This window comes from Pleurodeles waltl, chromosome 1_2 (genome assembly GCF_031143425.1).
Source record: "Pleurodeles waltl isolate 20211129_DDA chromosome 1_2, aPleWal1.hap1.20221129, whole genome shotgun sequence".
NCBI classification, from domain to species: domain Eukaryota; kingdom Metazoa; phylum Chordata; class Amphibia; order Caudata; family Salamandridae; genus Pleurodeles; species Pleurodeles waltl.
Genome location: NC_090437.1, coordinates 645,875,547 through 645,899,913, shown reverse-complemented (window position 1 = coordinate 645,899,913; position 24,367 = coordinate 645,875,547).

The following is a 24,367-nucleotide window of genomic DNA, read 5'->3' as shown; positions in this document are numbered from 1 at the left end:
TCACCTGAACAACCAGCCTTTCCAGTCCATTACAATCGTTTGGGCAAATTTCAACAAGTTGTTGGCCCTGCACTGGACTCTCCATGCAGCAATATTTTGCCTCCTCCTTTCCTTCTGAGGGAGAGGGGAGTGCCGGGGAAAAGGTAGTCTGAAAAAGCCCATCATAGCTCCAAGCAGAGTAGAACGCAGAGATTTGCTCACCCCCGTATCAGGCCTAGCAATCAGCCAACACAAGGCCTTACACACATCGTCTGGAGGAAGCAATAGTCCTAATGTCGGACACCGCTCTGGCCCATCCAGTTCATGACAGTTGAAGATAACAGATCATGAAAAGATCTAGGAAAGCGCCCTCTGACTGATAAAAAGAAGCCCAAAGGTAGCCCAAATGAAGTTCCTAGAAAAAAGGCATAGTCAAGACACTTGGTGCCATTAGAGAGGGTCACATTGCACACCACATGCCATGGATAGAGGGGCATACACATGAACTCAGGGCACATTGCAATCACCATACAATGCCCGGTTGAAATGCACCCCCCTTTTATACATCATCCCGCACACATGTAGGCCAAAGGACATCAGCCGCACCAATGACTCCCCCAAGCACACACTAGAAGGGATAGGATACTAGAGGACTGGCGATGCCCATAGAAGGCTACTTAATAACTAAAATCATCCACATACTCATGAGATCACCCCATAGAAATGTTTTAGTGCCATACACGTAGCCAGGCACAGAGAGGGACCCCTAAGAAATAACTGGCGACAATTCATGAAAGGATGCAATGTTTTTTCAAATAACAACCCAAACATAGCTCTTATAAAACAGGTCTGCAAATGAGCCTCCAAGTGCACCACCTTTACAGCGGACCATCACTTTCTCAGTGGCCACCTCAATACTCCCAACATGATCCAGAACTACGAACTGCCCTGAGAACTTTTTTCCACATCGTCATAACTAAGAAACTTCCTTCAGCAGAGGACTACAGACATTTTCCCTGGTTTCATCTCAAGACCTACAATGTTTTATGTTTTATGTATTGTACATTTGTATACCCTCTGTTTGCTAATGGTGCTGCCGCATACATTCATTGCCAAAGAATGGCCTAGTCTAATGGAGTCCATCCAGAAATTTCACTGCGCTTGCATAGGGACATCTCTCATGTCACCTATAATTACCTCACACCCAACACTAGCATTCCACATACACTACAGAGCACCCTTTTGCACAACAAATGGTATCAGCACCTGACCACCTTGGGCTCCAAGACATCAGCCTTCTCATGTTATGTCTGCTCGCTGATGCCGCATGCAGTAGGTGCAGACAGGCTTTACTTGTCCCAAGAGGTAGCTCCTGAAAAAGCAAAATGCTTTCTTCCCATGTACCTATGTAGGATTAGGGCCAAAATACAACCCAACAGAGTAGAACTGCATAAAATAGTAATGAGTCTAACCCAATAAGAGACCAATCCCACTGCTCTGTACCTTTACACTGAGCCTAGTGATATTCAAACTGAGCACAGGAAGGGCACCATAGGGGAGGATATAATTTGGCCCCAAGACTTTCCAAAAAAGAGATTCTTGGAGGTAGCAAAACCACCAAACCAATGCATGAACACATCTGCTCCCTCTTCCATCTGTGGTCTCAGGGTGGCCCTTAGCATTTAAATAACAAATGGACCCCAGACATGGAGTTCTGGTGTATGGCCATCCACCTCTATGACACAAAGAGAAATGAGTCTTGTAGGAAAGGGTTTAATAACATCATAGATACCCAATGTCAGGAAACCTGGGATTCTGAGATAGATAGATATCCATGGATTGAAGGGAAGGGGCAACTCCTAATTTCATGGAAACTCACACTGTATTCCTTGTGTTTCAGAAGTAAAGGAACAGTTCCACTGGGAACAAATGAGAACTGTGGCACAAATCTGCACATTCCAAACAAGCAATGGGGCACTTCCATGCTGATGGACACCTACTGGCAATGCAGTGAGATTGCCTAGACTCAGCTTGACCCTGGATGGTGTGGTCTCTGCCTCCTCATCACCATATACACCACGACCCTGGTCATATATGGAGAAGATCTGTCAGAGATGTACCAAAACATGATGAAGTAGAAGACGACTCTGTTGCTTCAGGTTCAAGAAAAAAGGCTCAGTACAAGGACATTCCAGATGAATTCAGACTGTTTTCTGATGCACAAATATCAGCAGGAGGGTCCTTACACTTCTTTACCGTGCAGACAAAAGCGAATACCCACTGATTACAAATATCCAGGTGGGAAATGCTCAAAATGGTGAACAGCACTGAGCTCGGCCTTCATTTGAACAATGAAGAACTGAGAGCCATCCGCATCATGGTGATGCAACATCGATATGTGTTGAACTTAATGACTGCAATGGAGTGAGGGGTCTGCACCAAGAATGGTGCCTTCTGCTGCACGTTTATACCAGCCAATGACATGGACAACGGAACTCTGACTCTTGCCATCCAAGCATTGCACCATTTACAAAGAGGCATGCATGAGGAGAGAGATGCCCCAGAGCAGGAGTGTTTCACAAACTGGTTCTCTTGGTACCCTGGTGGCTGACGGGTCTGTACATATCATTGTTGCCCGTTTTCATACTATTATTGTTCTTGTGTGTTTTGCTGCAAATGTGGGGGGTTTCCTGCTGTAAAAATGCAGTCCTCAAATTGAGTAGAATGCAAGTAACTAGGAAAGTAGAACAACACGCCCCAGTAATGTGACTGTCATGAAGTATGGGTTAGATGGTGTACTTGAAAATATAACTAGAGGGGAGAATGTTAGTATTGGAAAAATCGATGCTGATGTGCACCATGATATTCTCCCATATAAAAATTAAATCACATCACTATTGCCGAATTTACCTGTTATGAACTCTCCATGAACCCCGACTTAAAAGTATATGTTCAGGCAGGCTCTGAGACCTAGACCTGAGGTTACTGACTGACAGGTCACAGGTGGGGATTTGTTATCAGGACCTTATTTATGACTCCAAGACAACTGCTCACATTCTGACCAAGAAAGGAATGTTTAAATTGTGTTATGGTGCTTAGAGAAATGTATAAAACACTGCTCAGATAAATTGTACCTTGAGACAGTCCTCAGACCGTGGTTCTGTAACTGTGCTCCCAGCCGTAATGTTTAATTAAACAAACTGTTCCTTTTTGGCCAAACGCCACTTGTCTTTAGTTTTTTCAAGGCAAATTCACATTTGAGCAACAATTATTACAAAGAAAACAAAAAAATATATATTTTTTTTAAACGTACCCAATGTTTATAAATTACCTTAGGGGCAGACAAGGTAGGTGATAACACTTTAGACTTCCCATTTCTATAGCACCATAGACACTTCTTGGTTTACAGGTTTGTGTTAGTTCTCACACTATCACTTCACATAGTGATTAGTGAACTTTTGTGCTAATGAAACCTAACTACATGGGGGGTGCATGCCCATGTCCCATAAAGATGCCAGACCCTTATTGTATATTTTCTTAGGATAGGAAAACTCCAAACAGCATATGGCCCATTTCTGGGGCTGAGGCACATAATTCTGTATTCCAGCAAGGAGTCAGATTGTGTTTGAATTTTTTCGTATCCTAAAAATAATTCAAGAAACGTCTTGCTCCTTGCTGAGGAACGTACATTTGTTTCCATGCCTCAGAAAGAGGCTGCTGCTTTTTAGACTTTTTTCTCAGTTTAAGAAAAAATCCACACAGCTCTGTACTGAAAAAAAGGCACACAAGTTTGTGCCACATCAAAGCGCCAGACCTGTTTGAATTTTTTCTTCAGCTAAAATAAATTCCTTGCTGGAGCACAGAATTGAGTGTCAGGGATATGTAAAGAGTTTTTAGTTTGTCCAAATGCCAAACTGTGTATTTTTTTAATGTCCCCAAGAATCTGGTTTACGATAGGAAGCCAAAATTAGAAGGATTGCTTTCGAGAGATAAAAGCAAATGCCATACTTTTTTAATTTTGATACTTCATTTGATTAAAATAGTAGACCACAAGTATGGGTTGGTTGATCACTCAGGATAGAAAAGGTCTAAGTAGTACACCACCTTTGAAAACACAAGAAAGAAGAATGAATTAGGGGCATTTTTGGGGTTCTACAGAATCTGATCCCTGGATTTGCCAGAGCCTCTGGAAAACTACTAACCACTTAATGTTTGAAACAACATGCCCAGGAGTCCTGGGTAAAGTGTCCAACATTTTTTTCTTACCTAGAAAGCCCTACAAATGCCAAACTTTGGTGGAAAATCCCTTATATGTTTCTGATGGATAGCTTTGGAATTTGTGATGAACAGCAAAGGTTCCACCACTCAGCATTCAAAGGAATCTAATAAAAAAAACACTACCTCTCAAGTGTGGGTGGGCATATTGTAATAGACGGCCAAAACAGTATGAAGCCAGTACAATGTGATTGGGGTGTTCACACACCGAAGCTTTGATCTGCAATTATCTGATGAGATGGGCACACCCAAACATTGGGTGTATTGTTTTAATCAGTAGATTTCTTGAAATGTTGGGTGGTGGGACGAAATAGAGCTAACATATTTTAGGGAAAGTTTTGCTGAAATTCTGATGAACTTCATGATCATCATATTGTCCTGTCTAACCAAACAGGACAACAGTGGTTTGACCTCCAGCAATAGAAACCTTACGATGTGTTGATGTTAAATATAGGTGACTCTGATATGTTTTGATACTGGCTCTGTGTTGGAACATCAATGTTCCTTGCATGGTATATGAGTGTGTATGTCTTCCGTCAGTGATCCAGCTGTGTGTGAAACTGGCATTCTGACTTTTTGTTGGTCTGAGAAACACTCTAATATAGTGTGTGTGTTAAGACATATGCCTGTCCATGGTGAAGCCAATGTCCACAATCTGTTTAATGGCCTGGAGGGATGCACCAATCATGCCCTCTTTCATGACATGAGGCTAATTTCCATGTGCTGAGTTGTTGACATAAAGGGGTGGTGGCATTGTACTCGGTTTTGTGAAATAATATTCCTGAGCAAACATTTTTCCTTCTTCAGTGGGGAGTGCAACCCATTTTTGGGTAATGCTGCTTGAAGCCAGCATCTTCACTATGTCCTGTAAGTGCCACCACCCTGCACAAAGGCTGTGTCTGCACTACAGCCAGAAAATAACAATTGAAAAGTAACCACTGTAAGCATGGTCCAAGTCTGTTAAGCAGTGGATTTACATCCCTTGTATGGACAATAAGTTTAAAGGTCGGACCCAACCCAGCTCACAATTTTCCAATTTCAAACTACTTCTCTGATCACAGAAGGGTGTGCTCCACAAAGTACTCTATTAGCTGCCAATAGACTATGGGGGTCATTCTGACCTCGGCGGTAAATGGTGCTTACCGCCGGCCAGAAGGCCGCCATAACACCGCCGCGGCCGCGGTAAACCACCACGGTCATTCTGACCCGCAACTGCCAAACCGCCGAAAACCCGACATCCTCAATAATCCGCCACACCAAAGGTCAGCGAAAAAATTTCGCTGACCAAACCTCCACCGTCACGCCAACAGAAATACGCCCATACCATTCCGACCCACAAATCCACGCGGCGGTCTTTCAAACGCGGTATTCCATTGGCGGTACACACCGCCGCGGTCAAATTACACACACCCATAGAAAACTCAGCCACATTGGTCAGTTCGAAATACACACACCTGATACACATACTAACACCACTCCCACACACCCAACACAATATAAAACACACACCCACAAGCCCCTACGACCCGAAATCATTGACGAAGGCTAGAGACAGAGCACAGAATAGAGAATCCCACAACACAGAGGCACACAACACCATCACCCACACAGAATCCACGCACCAAACACCACACACCACCACACGCACCACACTCATCACCACAAACGCCACCCCACACCTCAACCACACCACCCCATGGCACCCCAAAGACACCCCAGGTTCAGTGACGCCGAACTCAGGGTCATGGTGGAGTAAATAGTCCGTATAGAGCCCCAGCTCTTCGGGGCACAGGTGCAGCACACCACAATTGCCAGGAAGATGGAGCTATGGCAAAGGATAGTGGACAGGGTTAACGTGGTGGGACAGCATCCACGCAATCGGGAGGACATCAGGAAGAGATGGAACGACCTACGGGGGAAGGTGCGTTCCATGGTATCAAGGCACAACATAGCAGTGCAGAAGACTGGCGGTGGACCCCCACCTACTCCACCAGAATTTACCGCGTGGGAGGAGGAAGTCTTGCACATCCTGCATCCTGAGGGCCTCGCTGGAGTAGGCGGAGGAATGGACTCTGGTAAGGCAAATATTCACTACTGCTTCCTACCCCCACCCCACCTGCATGCCAAATCATACCCCCACCCTCACCCCCTCCCCCATCACACCAACCCCTAGCAAAAGCCACACCATCACAACCCACCCATCCCAACACCAAGCCCTGCATGCGACCACAAAGCATGGACACCCATCACCAAAGCATGCCCACTGCACACACACATCACCCCCACAAACCACCCTCACAAAAGCCCCCACAAGGAAATGCCTGCACATGGGTACACGGACACCCACCCATCACACGAAATCCCACACACAGAAGCTATAACCATACCTTTATACCCCTGCAGGACCTGAACGCCACCACACCGCCACGGAGGGTCCAGAGATGTCCATCCCACCCCCAGAAGAGGCCCCCAGCTATGACAGCAGCTCTGTCTCCCTGGAGCCAGACGACCAGCCCGGCCCATCGGGGACCTCTGGACAGTCGGTTCCCCACAGACAGCCACAGGCTACACCAGACCCAACCCCCTCTGGGAACACCAGCACAGCTCCCACCCAGCGGGCCCATGCCTCTGTCTCCAGGGCACGTAAATCAGCGGTGTGTCCACCACTACAGGGCACCCAGGTTGACCCACCACCCCAACAACAACAGGGACCTGGGGGCAGTGGTAGTGGGCACACCGTCCAGGGGACAGAGGCCCAGGAACACAGGGGAACTGGGAGGGCTGCTGTGCGACAGGGGGGAGGACAGGCCCTGGGAACCGACTCTCCAAGAGGCCCTCTCCTCCATCATGGGAGCATACCACCGCTCCCAGGAGACGATGGCGACGGTACTGGGCCGGTTCCAGGAGATCCAGGAACTGCAGGAGGAACGGTACATGGGGTTCAGGGAGGAACTGAGGAACATCGGTTCCGCAATGGGGACCATCGTCCTGGCCCTTACCCAGATCGTCACCACATTGCGGGACCATGTGGCACCCCAAAGGGCCCCTGTCACTAGCCCAGGCCAGGAACAGCCTACCACCTCCGCCGGCGCCAGTGGACAGGAGGCCCCCACACAACGACAGGCCCCCAGAACCCCACCTCCTGCAGAAGAAGAACCACCCCGCAAGCGGAACCTGAGATCTCACAAGAAGACAGAGTAGGATTGCAAGACCCCCGCCAGCCTAAGATACCCCCTGATGTCATCCCACTGTCCCACATTGTCACCCTGTCCAACCTTGAACTGCCCCTGCTCCATCCTTCCACAGGCATATGGACAATGCACCTGTGCGACTGAGAACTGGACTCTGCCATGGACATTACTCCACCCCCACCCATCCCCGCTTCCCAATCATTTACCTATATCTAGCACTTAAAATAAATCACTTATTCCACTTAAATAAACAGGAGTCTGCTTGTATTCTTAACAAATGTATTACACATAACGGTTCAATAATGTCCAGTTACTTTGTGATGACAACATACCAATTTCAATAAGCTTTAGTCCATGGGCAAACAAAGCTGAAGTCAGGCAGTGGGTCATACAGCTCTGAAAAGGGAAGGGAAAGTCACAAATCAGTTAACAGGAACTGGGGGGAAACACAGACAGTGGAGACGCATGAGGCCTTAAGTAAATGTAAATTGGGGTGGCTGTTTCTTACCTGTGTGCTACTGAAAGTATTGTTGTATGACTGTATCCCTGTTGTCCGTGTCGTCCCCGTCGTCTTCCTCCTCTTCACTCTCCACAGGCTCCACAGCTGCAACAACACCACCATCTGGACCATCCTCCTGCAGAAAAGGCACCTGGCGTCGCAATGCAAGATTGTGAAGCATACAGCAGGCCACGATGATCTGGCACACCTTCTTTGGTGAGTACATGAGGGATCCCCCTGTCATATGCAGGCACCTAAACCTGGCCTTCAGGACCCCGAAGGTCCTTTCTATGATCCTCCTAGATCGCCCATGGGCCTCATTGTACCGTTCCTCTGCCCTGGTCCTGGGATTCCTCACTGGGGTCAGTAGCCACGACAGGTTGGGGTAACCAGAATCACCAATTAGCCACACACGGTGTCTCTGTAGCTGTTCCATCACATAAGGGATGCTGCTATTTCGCATGACATACGAGTCATGCACTGACCCAGGGAACTTGGCATTTACATGGGAGATGTACTGGTCAGCCAAACACACCACCTGGACATTCATCGAATGGTAACTTTTTTTGTTTCGGTACACCTGCTCACTGTCTTTGGGGGGAACCAAAGCCACATGGGTCCCATCAATGGCCCCAATGATGTTGGGGATATGTCCAAGGGCATAGAAATCACCCTTCACTGTAGCCAATTCGCCCACCTCAGGGAAAATAATGTAGCTCCGCATGTATTTCATCAGGGCAGACAACACTCTGGATAAAACCTTAGAAAACATAGGCTGAGACATCCCAGATGATATGGCCACTGTTGTCTGAAACGACCCACTTGCCAAAAAATGGAGTACTGACAGAACCTGCACCAGAGGGGGAATCCCTGTGGGTTGGCGGATGGGGGACATCAGGTCTGGCTCCAGCTGGGCACATAGTTCATGTATAGTTGCTCTGTCAAGCCGGTATGTAAGTATGAGATGTCGTTCTTCCATTGTCGACAGGTCCACCAGCGGTCGGTACACAGGAGGATTCATCCTTCTCCTCGCAAGTCCCAGCGGACGGTGCCTAGGAAGGACAACATGGAGCACAGAGTCAAGCAACCCACAGGTACGTAACCACAGCTTGCACAGTACACGATTCGCTATGCTTTGAATGGCTTGTATGAGTGGCAATGCAAGGCCTAGGCCTGTGTGACGCAGTAGAAATCATGCCATGTGGGCCCTTGAAATGGCGGCTGCCTGACCTGTGAAGTGTGACAGTGGGATGTGAGGTCACTGCGCTGGCGTGGCACACCGTGGCGGTAGGCGGTCGAAGACCGCGGCGCAAAGCAGCATTGGTTAACATTGAACCCTATGGGTCTCAGGAGCCAATGACGATGTGCGCCGGCGGTCGCGGTAGGCACCGCCGCGGTACGCACCGCCGCGGGCGTGACCGCCATTTTCTATCTGATTAATCACTCGAGACCTGATCATCCACAGGAGAGGACCTATACTGCAAGTGCTGCTGTGACCTCGGTCTGGGAGATACAATGGCTGCTGCGACTGGGGAAAGTGCCCCTGCCTTCACTTCCGAAGAATTGGAGAAACTTGTTGATGGGGACCTCCCCCAGTATGCGCTACTCTACGGTCCTCCAGACCAACAGGTTAGTACACAGGGTGCACGCTGAATGGGCTATTCCTGTGTTGAGTGGGGTGTATGTAAGATGGTGGGGAGGGGAGCGAATGAGGAGTGCAACGCACGACAGATGGGAACATGTGCCACATGGCAAGGTTGGGGAGGGGGGGCCACTCACATCTACCATGCAGAAAAGTGATGATATTTCCTTTCCCACCCTGTACATGTCAAATAGGTCAGCGCCCATCAGAAGATCGACATTTGGCGTGCCATCGCCAAGGACGTCCGGGCCCTGGGGGTCCACAACAGACGGGTCACCCACTGCCGAAAGAGGTGGGAGGACATCCGCCGCGGGACCAGAAAGACCGCCGAGTCTCTGCTGGGGATGGCCTCCCAACGTAGGAGGGGTGCCAGCCGCCAATTGACCCCCCTGATGTCCCGGATCCTGGCGGTGGCCTACCCCGATTTGGATGGGCGCGTGAGGACATCACAGCTGACACAAGGGGGTGAGTATCAGCACATTCTGCTATCTTTGCGCGCAGTGGAGGTGTCTGGGTTGGGGAGGAGGGCTGTGGGTGACTCAAGGCCAGGGAGCTTTCTGTAGGCTAGTCCCCTCCATTAGGCATGGCCCTGTGCCCCCGCCCCCCACCTCTGTAGGGTGCCAAGTACAGCTATCCATGGTCCTGCATCACCCATGTGTGCATTTGTCGTCCATAGACCTGTAGGCCTAGTCACAAGAACTGAGTAGTGTACCCCGATTGCGCAGCGTAGTGCAGGGGGCTTCTGTGTCTGTCCTCTCCGCCAACTGTGTTGCCAATGCATGCACTCAACCTGTCTTAATTTCTTCCCCCCACCCATTTTCTTTTTCTTCCTGTGCATGTGTGCATTAGCATCATCAGGCGGAGGAGAAGAGGCATCGGCGCACGAGGGAGCTGCATCTCACGTGGCCCCGGAGGGCCATGCTACCGACTCCGAGTTCACCAGTGAGACGTAGGGCGAGGGGAGCTCCACAATGGGGACCCGTGGAGATGTCAGCGACACAGACACGTCCTCGGAAGGGAGCTCCCTTGCGGTGGCGGCAACATCCGCGCCCACCGCCACAACAGGTACAGCCGCCACCCAGCGCACCAGCCCCGCCCTCCCAGCAGCCCCGCAGCCTTCGCTCCGTGCCCGCTCACCCAGGAAGGTGGGCATCTCCTTCGCCCCAGGCACCTCAGGCCCTGCCCCAGTTACCCCTGCTGCCCTCAGTGAGGAGGTCATTGACCTCCTCCATACCATCATTGTTGGGTAGTCTACCCTTTTGAATGCCATCCAGGGTGTAGAAAGGGAGGTGCATCGGAGCAATGCATACCTGGAGGGCATTCATTCGGGTCAGGCTGCCCATCAGCGATCGTTCAACACTCTGGCCTCAGCACTGACGGCAGCCATTGTCCCTGTCTCCAGCCTCCCTCTTCTAACTCCCTCCACCCAGTCCCAGTCTCCTGTTCCTCAGCCTATCCCATCCACACCATCAGACCAGCCTGCACACACCTCAACACCCAAGGGCAGCTCATCCAGACATAAGCACCACAGATCCCACAAGCATTCACACAAACAACATCCAGATGCAGACATGCCAAAAGTCACTACCACCTCTGTGTCCCCCTCATCCTCGTCTCCCTCCTCCCTCCCTGTGACGTCTCCACTCACACCTGCATGCACACCACCATCAGCCAGTACTTCCATCACCAGCACACCCTCCATTACAGTCAGCACACGTGCAGTCACCACCCCACTGCCATTTACACGTCCCCTGTGTCCTCTCCCACTGTGTCTGTCACCCCCTCTTCCAAGCCACACAAACGCAGGCAGCCTCCCACCCAACAGCCATCCACCTCATGACAGCCTCCAGCCCAAGCACCTGCACCCAAAGACAGCACACTTGACTCTCCTACAACCACATCCTCTTCCTCAACTCCCATACCCACTGCACCTACCCTTCCCATTGCTCCTAAAAAACTTTTCCTCTCCAAAATTAACCTCTTTGCATCACCTGACCCACCCCCTCCATCTGGTAAGAGTCCAAAGAGCACCTCAGCCACCACCAGCCCTGCATCTAGTATCACCATAGTGCAGGGCTATTGGAGTCCACCAGCTCCTAGGGAAGGAACATCGGCCAGCAGCAAGGGGACAGCCAGCCCACCCCCTGGGAAGAGGACAAGAAAAATTAAGGGCCGGCGTGAAGAGCCTGAGACGGCTGCCACCAAGGAGGGTGGCCTTGCCACATCACCTGCCACATCATCTAAGGGAGGCAAGGGCCAGAGAGCTGCAGCGAAGGAGGGCAAGGGCAGCAGGGTGGAGAAGACATGCAGCAGCTGAGCGCACCAGGAGGGCCCCACCAGCCCCATACCGGGTGTGACGGACGACACCCACGGGCCCAAGACTCCATCACAGGAGGGCCCCGCTACCGCAAGGTCGGAGGGCGACTAAGCGGGGAGTCTTGGCCAGGTCTGGCTCCCTTGAAAGACAGGACAAGCACCGCTGAAGAGAGCCCCGCCAAGACAGGCACCGCTGAACTGGGCCCCGCCGTGAAGAGCACCGCTGAAGAGGGCCCCGCCAAGACAGGCACCGCTGAACTGGGCCCCGCCGTGAAGAGCACTGCTGAAGAGGGCCCCGCCGTGAAGAGCACCGCTGAACAGAGCCCCGCCAAGACAGGCACCGCTGAATAGGGCCCCGCCGTGAAGAGCACCGCTCCGCTGGGCCCTTCCTGTCAAGTACCGCTCCTCTGGGCCCTTCCTGTCAAGCACCGCTCCGCTGGGCCCTTCATCTCAAGCACCGCTCCGCTGGGCACCGCCGTCTCAAGCACCGCTCCTCTGGGCCCTTCATCTCAAGCACCGCTCCGCTGGGCCCTTCCTCTCAAGCAACGCTCCGCTGGGCCCTTCCTCTCAAGCACCGCTCCGCTGGGCCCTTCATCTCAAGCACCGCTCCGCTGGGCCCTTCATCTCAAGCACCGCTCCGCTGGGCCCTTCCTGTCAAGCACCGCTCCGCTGGGCCCTTCATCTCAAGCACCGCTCCGCTGGGCCCTTCCTCTCAAGCACCGCTCCGCTGGGCCCTTCATCTCAAGCACCGCTCCGCTGGGCCCTTCATCTCAAGCACCGCTCCGCTGGGCCCTTCATCTCAAGCACCGCTCCGCTGGGCCCTTCCTGTCAAGCACCGCTCCGCTGGGCCCTTCCTCTCAAGCACCGCTCCGCTGGGCCCTTCCTCTCAAGCACCGCTCCGCTGGGCCCTTCATCTCAGGCACCGCTCCGCTGGGCCCTTCCTCTCAAGCACCGCTCCGCTGGGGCCTTCCTCTCAAGCACCGCTCCGCTGGGCCCTTCATCTCAAGCACCGCTCCGCTGGGCACCGCCGTCTCAAGCACCGCTCCGCTGGGCCCTTCATCTCAAGCACCGCTCCGCTGGGCACCGCCGTCTCAAGCACCGCTCCGCTGGGCTCTTCATCTCAAGCACCGCTCCGTTGGGCCCTTCCTCTCAAGCACCGCTCCGCTGGGCACCGCCGTCTCAAGCACCGCTCTGCTGGGCCCTTCATCTCAAGCACCGCTCCGCTGGGCCCTTCATCTCAAGCACCGCTCCGCTGGGCCCTTCATCTCAAGCAACGCTCCGCTGGGCCCTTCATCTCAAGCACCGCTCCGCTGGGCCCTTCCTGTCAAGCACCGCTCCGCTGGGCCCTTCCTCTCAAGCACCGCTCCGCTGGGCCCTTCATCTCAGGCACCGCTCCGCTGGGCCCTTCCTCTCAAGCACCGCTCTGCTGGGGCCTTCCTCTCAAGCACCGCTCCGCTGGGCACCGCCGTCTCAAGCACAGCTCCGCTGGGCACCACCGTCTCAAGCACCGCTGGTCCATTGACAGTGCCGGTTCTGTGTCGAGCAGGTGTTCACGAAGCACTCTGGGCCCCATGCCTCCTCCAATACCAGTGGAGTCAGTTATCCATCTGATGGACTGTGGCTTTGCACTCCCCAGGATGGTACAGTGGGCATGGAGGCCCCTCGTGGATCTGGCGTCGTGGACTCATGTGGCTGAGGTGCCCCCCTTTCCGTTCCCCCTGAGGTGCCTGTTGTTTTATCATCTGATGCCCCTGCAGTGTTCTCTCCAATGGTATCCGGTCTCATGTGTGGGCTTTGCCCATGTGTTTGTACACATTGGCCCACTGACTATGGATATTTAACGGACTGTGCAGGACTTATTGACTATGTTTATACTTTGCACTATGTTCATTATTTCTTTTGTATATTTCAATTGGCATATTTACCATGACTTCAATGAACCTATTTTATACATAAATTTTAAACTTCATTTTAATTATGTCTTTGCATTCTTCTGGGGGGTTTGGGGGGTGTCACTCTGACTTGTTGCTCTGCATTGGTGTGTAGGTATTGGGGGGGTGGGTTGGGGGGGTGGGTGTATCGCAAATGTGTGTGCACGTAACCTTTCCTCCTCCCCCCTCCCCTGTGTCGTAGGTGCAGTACTCACCGTTGTCGTCTGCGCCGGCGTTCGTACTCCTGGTAGATGAGCAGGTAGACAATAGCCGGTAGGATGTGTAATTCGGGCTCCATGCTGTCCTCCTTCCTCGTGGAGTGTGTAAAGGTGAGCGTTTTCCCGTTCGTAGTCTGTTTCCGCCGTGTTTTTATCGGCGGGGCTCCTGCCCCGGAAAAGGTGGCGGATTGGTGAGTTGTGATAGGGTGGGCGGTACATTGTCTGCCGCCTGTCTTTTGGCGGTGACTGCCGCGCTGTTTGTCGGTCCCGCCGTGGCGGTCGGAGTGTTAAAGTGGCAGGCTGAGTTGGCGGTTCCCGCCAGGGTCAGAATTCCATTTTTTGGATCGCCTGCCTGTTGGCGGGTTGGCCGCCGCTTTGTCACCGACCGCCAGGGTTAGAATGACCCCCTATATATTTGGCATCTGCATGACTGCCAGTCTCAGTGGAGTCTATGCAACTTGCTGGATAAACTGTGGATCTGCTTAACATCTAAATGCCTGCCTGGCTGCTTAGAGAGGAAAAGAGGTTGCTTGGTCCTACGGAAGGTGAAACTGTCCAGATGGAGAAGTTCACACATTTTTTGCAGGAGCACAATTGATGCCATTGGAAGATGTAAGAGTCACGTGGTCTCCCTGTGTGAATCATGTGTTGAACTGTATGAAGAACAAGACCAATAGCATACTGTCTTTGCACCATGTTGGTTACATAGCCCTTTTTTGCAGGGTTAGCCCCAAACTTTTTGCCTTCTTCTTCCTCCTTGGCTTTAGTACTCTGGGCACTTAACCACTGCTAACCAGTGCTAAAGTGCATATGCCCTCGCCTAAAATATATTGGCAATTAGTTCATCGATGGTTGACATATTTGATTTACTAGTACTTCCCCAGTAAAGTGCACTATGTGTGCCCAGAACCTGTAAATCAAATGCTACTAGTGGGCCTGGAGCACTGATTGTACCGCCTATTTGAGTAGCCCTGTAAACATGTTTCAGATCTCCCACTGCCATATCAGTGTGTGCAGTTTTAAACTGCCATTTCATCCTGGCAAGTGTACCCACTTGCCAGGCCCAAACTTTCTTTTTTACTATATGTAAGTCAGCCATAAAGTAGGGAGGGTGCTGTGTTTTTAAAAGATAGGACATGTACTGGTGTGTTTTACATGTCCAGATAGTAAAATACTGCTAAATTTGTTTTTCACTATTGCAAAGCCTATCTCTGCCACAGAGTAACATGGAGATTGCTGTGAAATATCTTTTAGGTGTAATTTCCCATTGGGAGCAAATGGAGATGTGGAGTTTGGGGTCTCTGAACTCACAATTTAATAATACATCTTTTGGTGAAGTTGGTTTTTAAGTTGCAAATTTGAAAACACCACTTGTAGAAAGTGGGCATTTCCTTGCTTAACTATTCTGTGCTTCTACCTATCTTTGGAATACACCTCTGGGTCAGGAAGACAGTTGGGCTGTTTGTGAATTCACTCTAGACAGTCACACAAAGGGAGCTGAGGTGTGCCCCGCATATTCTGATGGGTCTTCCTGAGCTAGAATGGTGAGAGGAGCTGACACTTACCCAAATCAATCTCCAACCCCCTGTAGTGTGTCTGGGGACAGGGCAGGAAAGGCAGGGTCTTGTGCACTACAAAGACTTCTCTTTGAAGTTTGCCTACTTCAAAGACAGAAATGAATTTAAGTACTGGATCTCTGACCATACATAGTTAGAATCCTTCTGGACTGAGGGCGTTCTGCCAAGAAGAAGAGCTGGATGATGTAGGAGGGACTGCCACTCTGTATGTTGCTTTGCTGTGCTGGCCTGCTGCTTGCTGCTTCTGTCCTGGGAGTGAAAGGACTGAACTTTGCTTTCTACATCCTGCTTTCAAAGGTTCTCCAAGGGCTTGGACTTAGATTTCCTTTTGTTAAGAAGTCTCAGGGACATCAAAGACTTCATCTGCCAGCACCTGAGCTCTCTTGCTGAGAGTCCTTACTTGTCAAGTATTGTCAAACCCAGTTCCTGGGCACTTGGGAGTGAGTTCTGGTGCAACCAAGAAGAAAGCAAGCACATCGACTCAGAGCGATTTTGGAACTGGCGCTGCTGTCTGACTCAGCGTCGCTGCTTGCACCGGAGCCATGGTCCCCGCTGAGTACAACGACCACAACCGACACCGAAAGCCCAATGCACTGCAGTACCTCTGAAGTCCCACCACAGCGTGAGCCATGAGTGCCAGGTCACCAATGTCTGTGACACCTGACTCCGCTGCAGCACCTGTGGCCCCATGGTGTGATTGCGATACCGCAAAGTAAACGCCTTTGCATCTTGACCTGCTGGATTCATTGACCCATCCTTGTTGTAAGGAACCGATTCCTTGCCACCAACGCCGCATCAGCTCCCCTGCAACTGTAAGGAACCGGCACCTCACCTCCTCTGCCTAGCAGTACTGAACCGATACCTCGCCTTCCCAATATCAGTAAGGAACCAACGCCGCACCAGCTCCAGTGACGCCTCATCTCCACGACTCTGTGCAATGTCTTTGTTTCCTCAACGGTTTCTAAGGTACTGTACCTGGGGTCCATGCGACTCCGTGACCGGCCCGCACTCCCTCACGAGTGGTGTCGGACTGCTGGGAATGACTCCGTCAAGACGCCATGATAGCCCCAGTTGGAGCTATTGTGTTTTTAAGCACTTAACTAAGATTCATTCTTTGAAAAATTGTATCTTTACTTGTGTATGTTGTATTTTTATTGGTTTGGTCTTCTTTCACTCAGATAAATATTGGCTATTCTGCTAAACTGGTGTGGAGTACTTTTTTTGTGTTTTCACTGTGCTACTGTGTGTATGTGTGTTTTTACAAATACTTTACACATTGCCTCTGAGATAAGCCTAACTGCTTGAGCCAAGCTACCAAAGGGTTGATCAGGAGTTATCTTAGCTGTGTGACTCCCTTACCCTGACTAGAGTAAGGGTCCCCACTTGGACAAGGTGCAAACCACTGCCAACTAGAGACCCCATTTCTAACACTTCATCTCAGCATATTCGGAGGAACTAGTTCTACCATTGCATGGCATGATTCATACCCAGCAAAGATTGTCATTGCCACCATAGAGGAAAGAGTGCCTCATGACTTGAGGGCTGCAACTGTTAGCACCCATACACCACACCTTGTGCTGTTCATTCAAGAGACTCACGCTAGAAGCAAAGCAGCCACCCAAGATCCAAAACTACTCCTACTACTGTCATCTCAAACTCAAGACGCGCACCATCCGACATCACTTCAATATACATCCCCTGTGAAGAGGTAACATCAGGCGTGGGAATGAAAGCCTGAGAGACTGTTTCTAGAACTCTAAAGATGCCTTAAGGAAGCAATGCTGCTAACGTGTACTCTGTGTGCTCAGTATCATGAGAACAGAGATAAGAGTTGCCTAATGTGGTGATAGCTTTTGAACACACATCTGTGTCTGCTGTCACATATGACCTGTTATTCCCACTTGATCCTACAGATATCAGGATCACTAGCAAAACCAGGACATTCGTGACAGGGAAACTTAGCTAGAGCTCGTTGAAAGGTTCATCCAACCTCATACTGAACTCCTAATAGAGTGTGTTTTATTACGTTTCCTGTGACATTAATATATGTCTGTTTTTATTAAGACAAGCTCTGGGCTGAACTGTGAATTATTATGTATTTTGTTTGATTGTTTAGTTCTGAATCTTTGTCTCCCACACTATTTCCCCAAGAAGCCTTGGACTGCTCTCCCTCGCCGCATTATAATGTGAAAGTGGTGTAATTGGCCCAGTTTGGAGAGGCATAGTAAGATAGGCATCAGAGGCTTGTGTCTACCCTGTGACTCCCTAAACAGGATTTGACACTGAGGGTGTTACATTTGACCAAACACTGGTGCCTTAAATCAGCATTTCTCTTTCAGTTAGTTTCCAAGTTTCCTAAATGGACTGCACAGTTATCATCTGTGTACACCCTGACTCAATAAAAAAAGAACATATGTCTGCTCACTCTACCATTATCAAAGGAACAAAGTTGAAGTTGAAGGTGAAGCTGTGATAGGTGATATGATTTGTGCAAGAGAGACTGAAAGGAATAACCTTGTAATGGGAAAAATTAAAAAAACTGGCAATCATCCTGGTTGGTGCAATCTCCGAGCCAGTCAATTTGAATAAGAGAAGTCTGGCACTCAGCAATAGAAACCTTAGGAAATCTAGGGTCAGATGTAGTAAGATATGATTTTCCGACTCAGAAATTGCGAGTCGGTGCGACTCGCAATTTCCGAGTCGCAAAATCATATGCAGAATGGTGTCCCAGACACCTTCTGCGAATCGCAAGGGGGTCGCAAAGACCCACCTCATTAATATTAATTGCACTCACAGGGATGGTGGCCTGCTGGAGACAGCAGACCTCCATGTCTGTGACTGCTTTTTTAATAAAGCAGTTTTTTTTTGTATTGCAGCCCGTTTTCCTTGAAGGAAAACGAGTTGCAATACAAAAGAAAAAATGAAACCATTTGGTTTCATTTTTTCAGAGTAGGCAGTGGTCCATTGGACCACTGCCAGCTCTGAAAAAATATTTATGGCGACATTCACAAAGGGGAAGGGGTCCCGTTGGGACCCCTTCCCTTTTGCGAATGAGTTAGCACTCACTTGACATGGGTGCTAACTGCGAATTGCTTTGCGACCGCATTCGCGGTCACAAAGCAATTCTGCATCGCGGTGCGTATCGCAAATAGGAAGGGAACACCCCTTCCTATTTGCGAGTCGCATTCCCATTGTGCATCGCGATGCGCGTTTTGCATGGCGCAAACTGTGAATTTCGCAGTTTGCGCCATGCAAAACGCTTCGTACATCTGGCCCTTAGTTATTAAAAATACACAGTTAGCTATGTTTCCATACAGCCCACGGTTCAGAAATATAACCAAAAGACAGGTATCCTGAACAGGTATTTTACTTCCAATTGTTTGTCAAATTTCCCAGCTGCACTTCACCCAGTATATTCCCTGTGGACTCTCGGAACTCTAAGAAAACCCCTATATGTCTGGTACCCTTACATTCAGGAGGCACAGAGTAACACAGGTTGGGGGTCACGTTTTGTCAGGGAAATGTTTCTGCAAGAGTAAGACTGGAGGGGATTATTATGTTTTGAAAATAAAATGCTAAAAATCGAACAAACTTCATATTCAGTGCCATGTACTGGCCAGTAGATCAGGTTGACGGAGATCTAGCACCCACACTAGAGATCATAGGGTATTAAAAATATATGGTTTCACTATGTTTCCATACAGTCAAAGCATAATACCTATGATCTAAAGACTGGTACTTTAAACCTGCAATCCTTTTCCATTTTTTCCGATTTTCCCAGATACTCTGCACCCGGCTTCTTGTCTGTGGGGCCACCAAACGTATTGGAAAACAGATAGAGGTCCGGTAGCCCCATGCTCAATAGACCAAGAGGAACTCAGATTTGGGTGAAGCTTTGGCTGGCTACGTATCTGCATGAGGGAGAGAATGTAGAGCGACTGTATTTTGGAAACAATACTAAAACCTGACAAATGTCATGATCAGCATGATATACCAGCCTGTCCATCAAGGCAAGAGAAGTGTGGCACACAAGATAGAAACATTACGATGTGTACATGTGAAAATATATTTATATGAATGTGATATGTTTCGATTCAGACCAGCAGTTAAACTTTCAACTTAAAGACAGGTATTCTAAACCGACCTTTTATAATCAGTTGCACCCAATTTATCACCTGTTGGTATCCAAAAAAACTGCAAACTACAAAAGCATTGGTACCTCCACACCAAGGAGATCCAGAAAAAAACACATATTACAGCCTAGCCTTGATAGGGATATCTCCGAGACCAATGGAGACAGAAGGAAATTGTCATTTTATGGGCAAGAAATCCAAAGATCTGAAAAATGTAGTCTTATATTTGTTATCCGTCACCAAACGAGCAGTGCACCATAAACACTAATGGGCCATGATTTAGTTATATGTGATAATGTATAATTGGTTACATATCCGAAGAAAGCCCCACACATATTTGGGATTGCTTGACTCCAGACATTCTCAGCAACATTCCTTCAGTTAGTTTGTTGATTTCTGTTTGCCCATTTGAGAAATGAAATAAAATATTGAGCACATTTGGTAAAAAAAATGAAAGTATCTCTCAACTTTTAATTATGCCTTCAGGCTGTAGGTGGATAATGATGTGGAGTTTGCATGCAAACATATCTCTGAATGTGCCAAAAAAGACATGTAGCTGGTATGAATGCAAAAACAGACCAAAGAGGAACACCTGTTGAAAGAAACCATTGCCGATATTTTGAAAAAAAAAAGCTCTTGCACAAAGGTGCTCAAACACACCTGCGGTGATAGGTTCAAAAAGAACCAATACCAAAACGGCTTGCCAACCAACAGCTTTGTTTCGATGGTAGGTAAACCAATCCTATTTCTCGCTTTTTGAACTTTGTGATCGATTAATACTGTTTCGTGGAGGAAACCTAAAAACAATTCCGTTAATGAGGCACTGATCTCATACAAGCATCGCTATTGCATTCAGATGATCTTTAGCCATTGTTCCCCCCTTCTCCCTTATAATATTTATATTATTTAGTAGCTTTCTAGGGGTGGGGAGAAGATTTACATGTTCACAGTATGGAGCTTGTAGAGTTTGTCCACAGTTTGATCTCTGACACCCACCGGTTACCCTTTTAGATGTATTTACTTTCACGTGAAAGGTGTGATGATAGTGATAAATAGCATATGCTGCATAGGTGTTGACATACAGACAGGCATGGCATTTGGTGAAGGAAAACGTTTCTCATTTTCTTTGAGAGCGCAGCACTTACTTTTTTGTCATGGTCTGAAAGGAGACCGATGCAAGAGGAACATAGTCAAAATGTTGTGGGCCCGCCCTTGCCATTAGATGTCAGCGGATGCCTTTGATTTAGCCGAAAACAATCTGAAAGGGGAGAGGGGGGCATCAATTTAGTTGAAAATGAGTGGGAGACTTTACCGAGCAGTAAAGAACTACACACGTCAGGGAAATACTTTCATACATGTTATATCTGTTGTGCTATGCTGTTTAGGTTGCAGGTGAAGAATGAGTGTGTCAGATATATGTGTAGAAGTAGCAAAAATTGTATCTACCATGGCTGCTGCACTAGAGTGTGTTCAACCATGATGGCAATCACTGGGTGAGGTTGTTATTTTCCCTCGCTGACGAATATGCGTTTTTTGAAGCAAGCAAATGGAAGTAGGCCCAGCCATGACAGTGTACTCTCTGAATCTTAGTTTGTGAAAACTGGCAGAGTGTGTGTGTGAGGCAAGTACTTAGTCCCTGATTTATACTTTTTTGCGCCGCATTAGCGTCGTTTTTTTACGCAAAAGCAGTGCAAACTTACAAAATACAGGCCCATATTTATACTTTTTGACGCAAACCAGCGCCGGCGCTGGTTTGCGTCAAAAAATTTACCGCCGGCTAATGCCATTCCTAAGCACCATGCGGGTGCCTTATTTAAGGATTGACGTTAGCCGGCGCTGCGGGCTGGTCAGAGTGAAAAAAAAATGACTCAAACCAGGCAGCGCCGGCGTAGGGGAAAATGGGGGTTGTGCGTAAAAAAATGGTGCAAGACAGGTTTGAGTCAAAAATCATGGCTCAAACCGGACTTGCGCCATTTTTTGACCCCCCCCCCCATTGAAATGACTCCTGTCTTAGCAAAGACAGGAGTCATACCCCCTTGCCCAATGTCCATGGCAAGAGGACAGAACATGGCCATTGGGCACGGTGGCATGTAGGGGGGCCCAAATTAGGCCCCCTATGCCACTTTAAAAAATAAAAAAATAATACTTACCTCAACTTACCTGTACTTACCTGGGATGGGTCCTCCCAACCATGGGTGTCCTCCTGGGGTGGGCGAGGGTGGCAGGGCGTGTCCTTGGGGGCAGGGAAGGGCACCTCTGGACTGCTTCCATGGTCTGAGACCATGGAAGTGAGCCCTCAGGTCCCTTAACGCCTGCCCGCACCCAGGCGTTAAAAAACAGCGCACATCAGGCTGTGCGCCATTTTTTAAGGCCTGCCCCCTCACGTGCGTCAAAAATGACGCAGGACTATAAATAAGGCGCACAGGCCTTAAAGTCATTTTTTGGATGGGAACGCCTACCTTGCATGTCATTAACGCAAGGCGGTTTCCCGCATCCAAAAAATGATGCACACTGAGGTTTTTTGACGTTCGCGGGGTCGGGCGTCATAGTTTAAATATGGGGCAAGGTTTGCGCTGAATGTGCGTCAAAATTTTTTTACGCACATTCAGCACAAACAGAGTATAAATATGCCCCACAATTATTTTGTACGTTTGCGCCGCTTTTGCGTCAAAAAATGACACTAATGCGGCGCAAAAAAAGTATAAATCAGGGCCTTAGTGCCAACCCTGATAGCTACAGAGTCTAACATGGCTTTGATGATGTAGCCTTGCAGTTGCTGTTTCCCTTTGGAGTGAGGCACGAGCTTGGCATTGGGGTGAGCCAATGTCCACACAGACAGATGAGAGATAAGGATTTTCCGATTAGATGTTGTTTATGCCATTGTAGGTTGGAGTGGTGCAACAGGCTATTGAAAATGTGCATTTAGCTCCTTCCAGGGAGTGTTGTTTGAAGAGAAGGATTTTCAGTAATAAGAAAGGCATAATACATAGAGGGGACCATCCCTTTACACGCTGAGGTCTTTAAACCTATGTTTATGATTGTAAAATCAGAAATGCCAGTACGAGATTTCGACATTCTAAGGGCAATGCGCCAGGCCCTGTTGAATGTCTTAATTATGACCTTAGCCCCTCGGGTGATATGGATGGAAATTTTTACAAAACGATACATCTCCTAGCATCGCAGCCAGTCGAAAATCCAGCAATTCAATTTCTCCAGTCACAGTGAATAGAACCTACATTATGGGTTAACTGAATGCTGCTTCTTGTCTGTCGTGGAAGACAACGCTAGAATGGACGATATGCCCCCCCCCCCAAAAAACAGCCTTCCCGAAATCTTGCTGAGTGGGACGATCTTCATGTCTTTTGTAACCGAAAAGTTGGACTCCAGGGATGTGGATAGACCCGGCTGTTTGCATTGCAAGCCCATCGTGCCCTGACTTTGCCAACACTGATAATGAATATGTGATGTTAGGTAACACTATACTTCCTTAGAAAATTCAAGTCAATTTTGTTACCAGTGACGTTCATCAACAACCCGATCGTTCATTGATAAATTTTTACATTTCATGTTTTTGTCAACTACAAATGTTGCTCTTTCGTCTTGTATAGTTTGTTATAGCTGTCACATTTCTCTTCCCTGACAGTTTCCCGCTGCACTTGCACTGTATTTATACCTTCATGTAGGTCAGCTGCTTTAATCACACACCTCAGCAGGTGCGGTGTGTGCTTTATCAGGAGCTGGAGCGGTAACTGTGCAAGTACAGGTGGCCCAGATAATCAGCTGTTCCTAGTCCTTTTCCAGCCTCTGCTACAGGGTTAATGAGGCACGCGCTCTCTTTTCAATTACCTAGAGACGACTTCTTCGTATAAAAATTACTATATGGAGAAAAACGTCCTACGCAGCTCCGCACCTGTTCTTCCGATTCGAAAGATCCGCATTCTACTTGATGCCAAAGAGGCATTTTCCACAACTAAGTAACGATTGACGTCAGGATGTTTCTGGAGTGGAAATAGATTTCAGAGAGAACGTTATTTCAGACAAACTGAAATAGAACTCTACAGTCTCGAGAAATGAAGAAAGATGGAATGACCCGGAATACACTGAACAAAAAAAACATAGGCGCGACAGAGAAATGACTTACACTCAAGAAGTGAGCCTAAGACAATATCTAATATCAGATCTCACTGTTCTCCAACTATGTACCCGTGTACATATTAATATTCTATAAACATGCTGTACCTTCTTTTTTTCATTTCAAAGCAAACAGCATAATCGAGGTTTCAATGGACTAAGGCCCATATTTGTACTTTTTTAGCGCCGCATTTGCGTCATTTTTGACGCAAAAGCGGCGCAAACTTGCAAAATCCTTCAGCAAAGGAACTTCACTGCTACATGTTATGCTGTCAGATAGATAACACCCCCTGTGAACTTCCATCGATTGGTACCTCTCATTCATTTGCTTTCTGTATGTTGCTCATCATAACCCTCCGTGGTCCTATGACATTACCTGTATTTTCCCTAAGCATGGGCGTGGGCAGCCTATGTAATCCTTGACATCTTTGGAATGCAAACTGTTTGCATACCACATCTGTCTGTGCGTTATAAT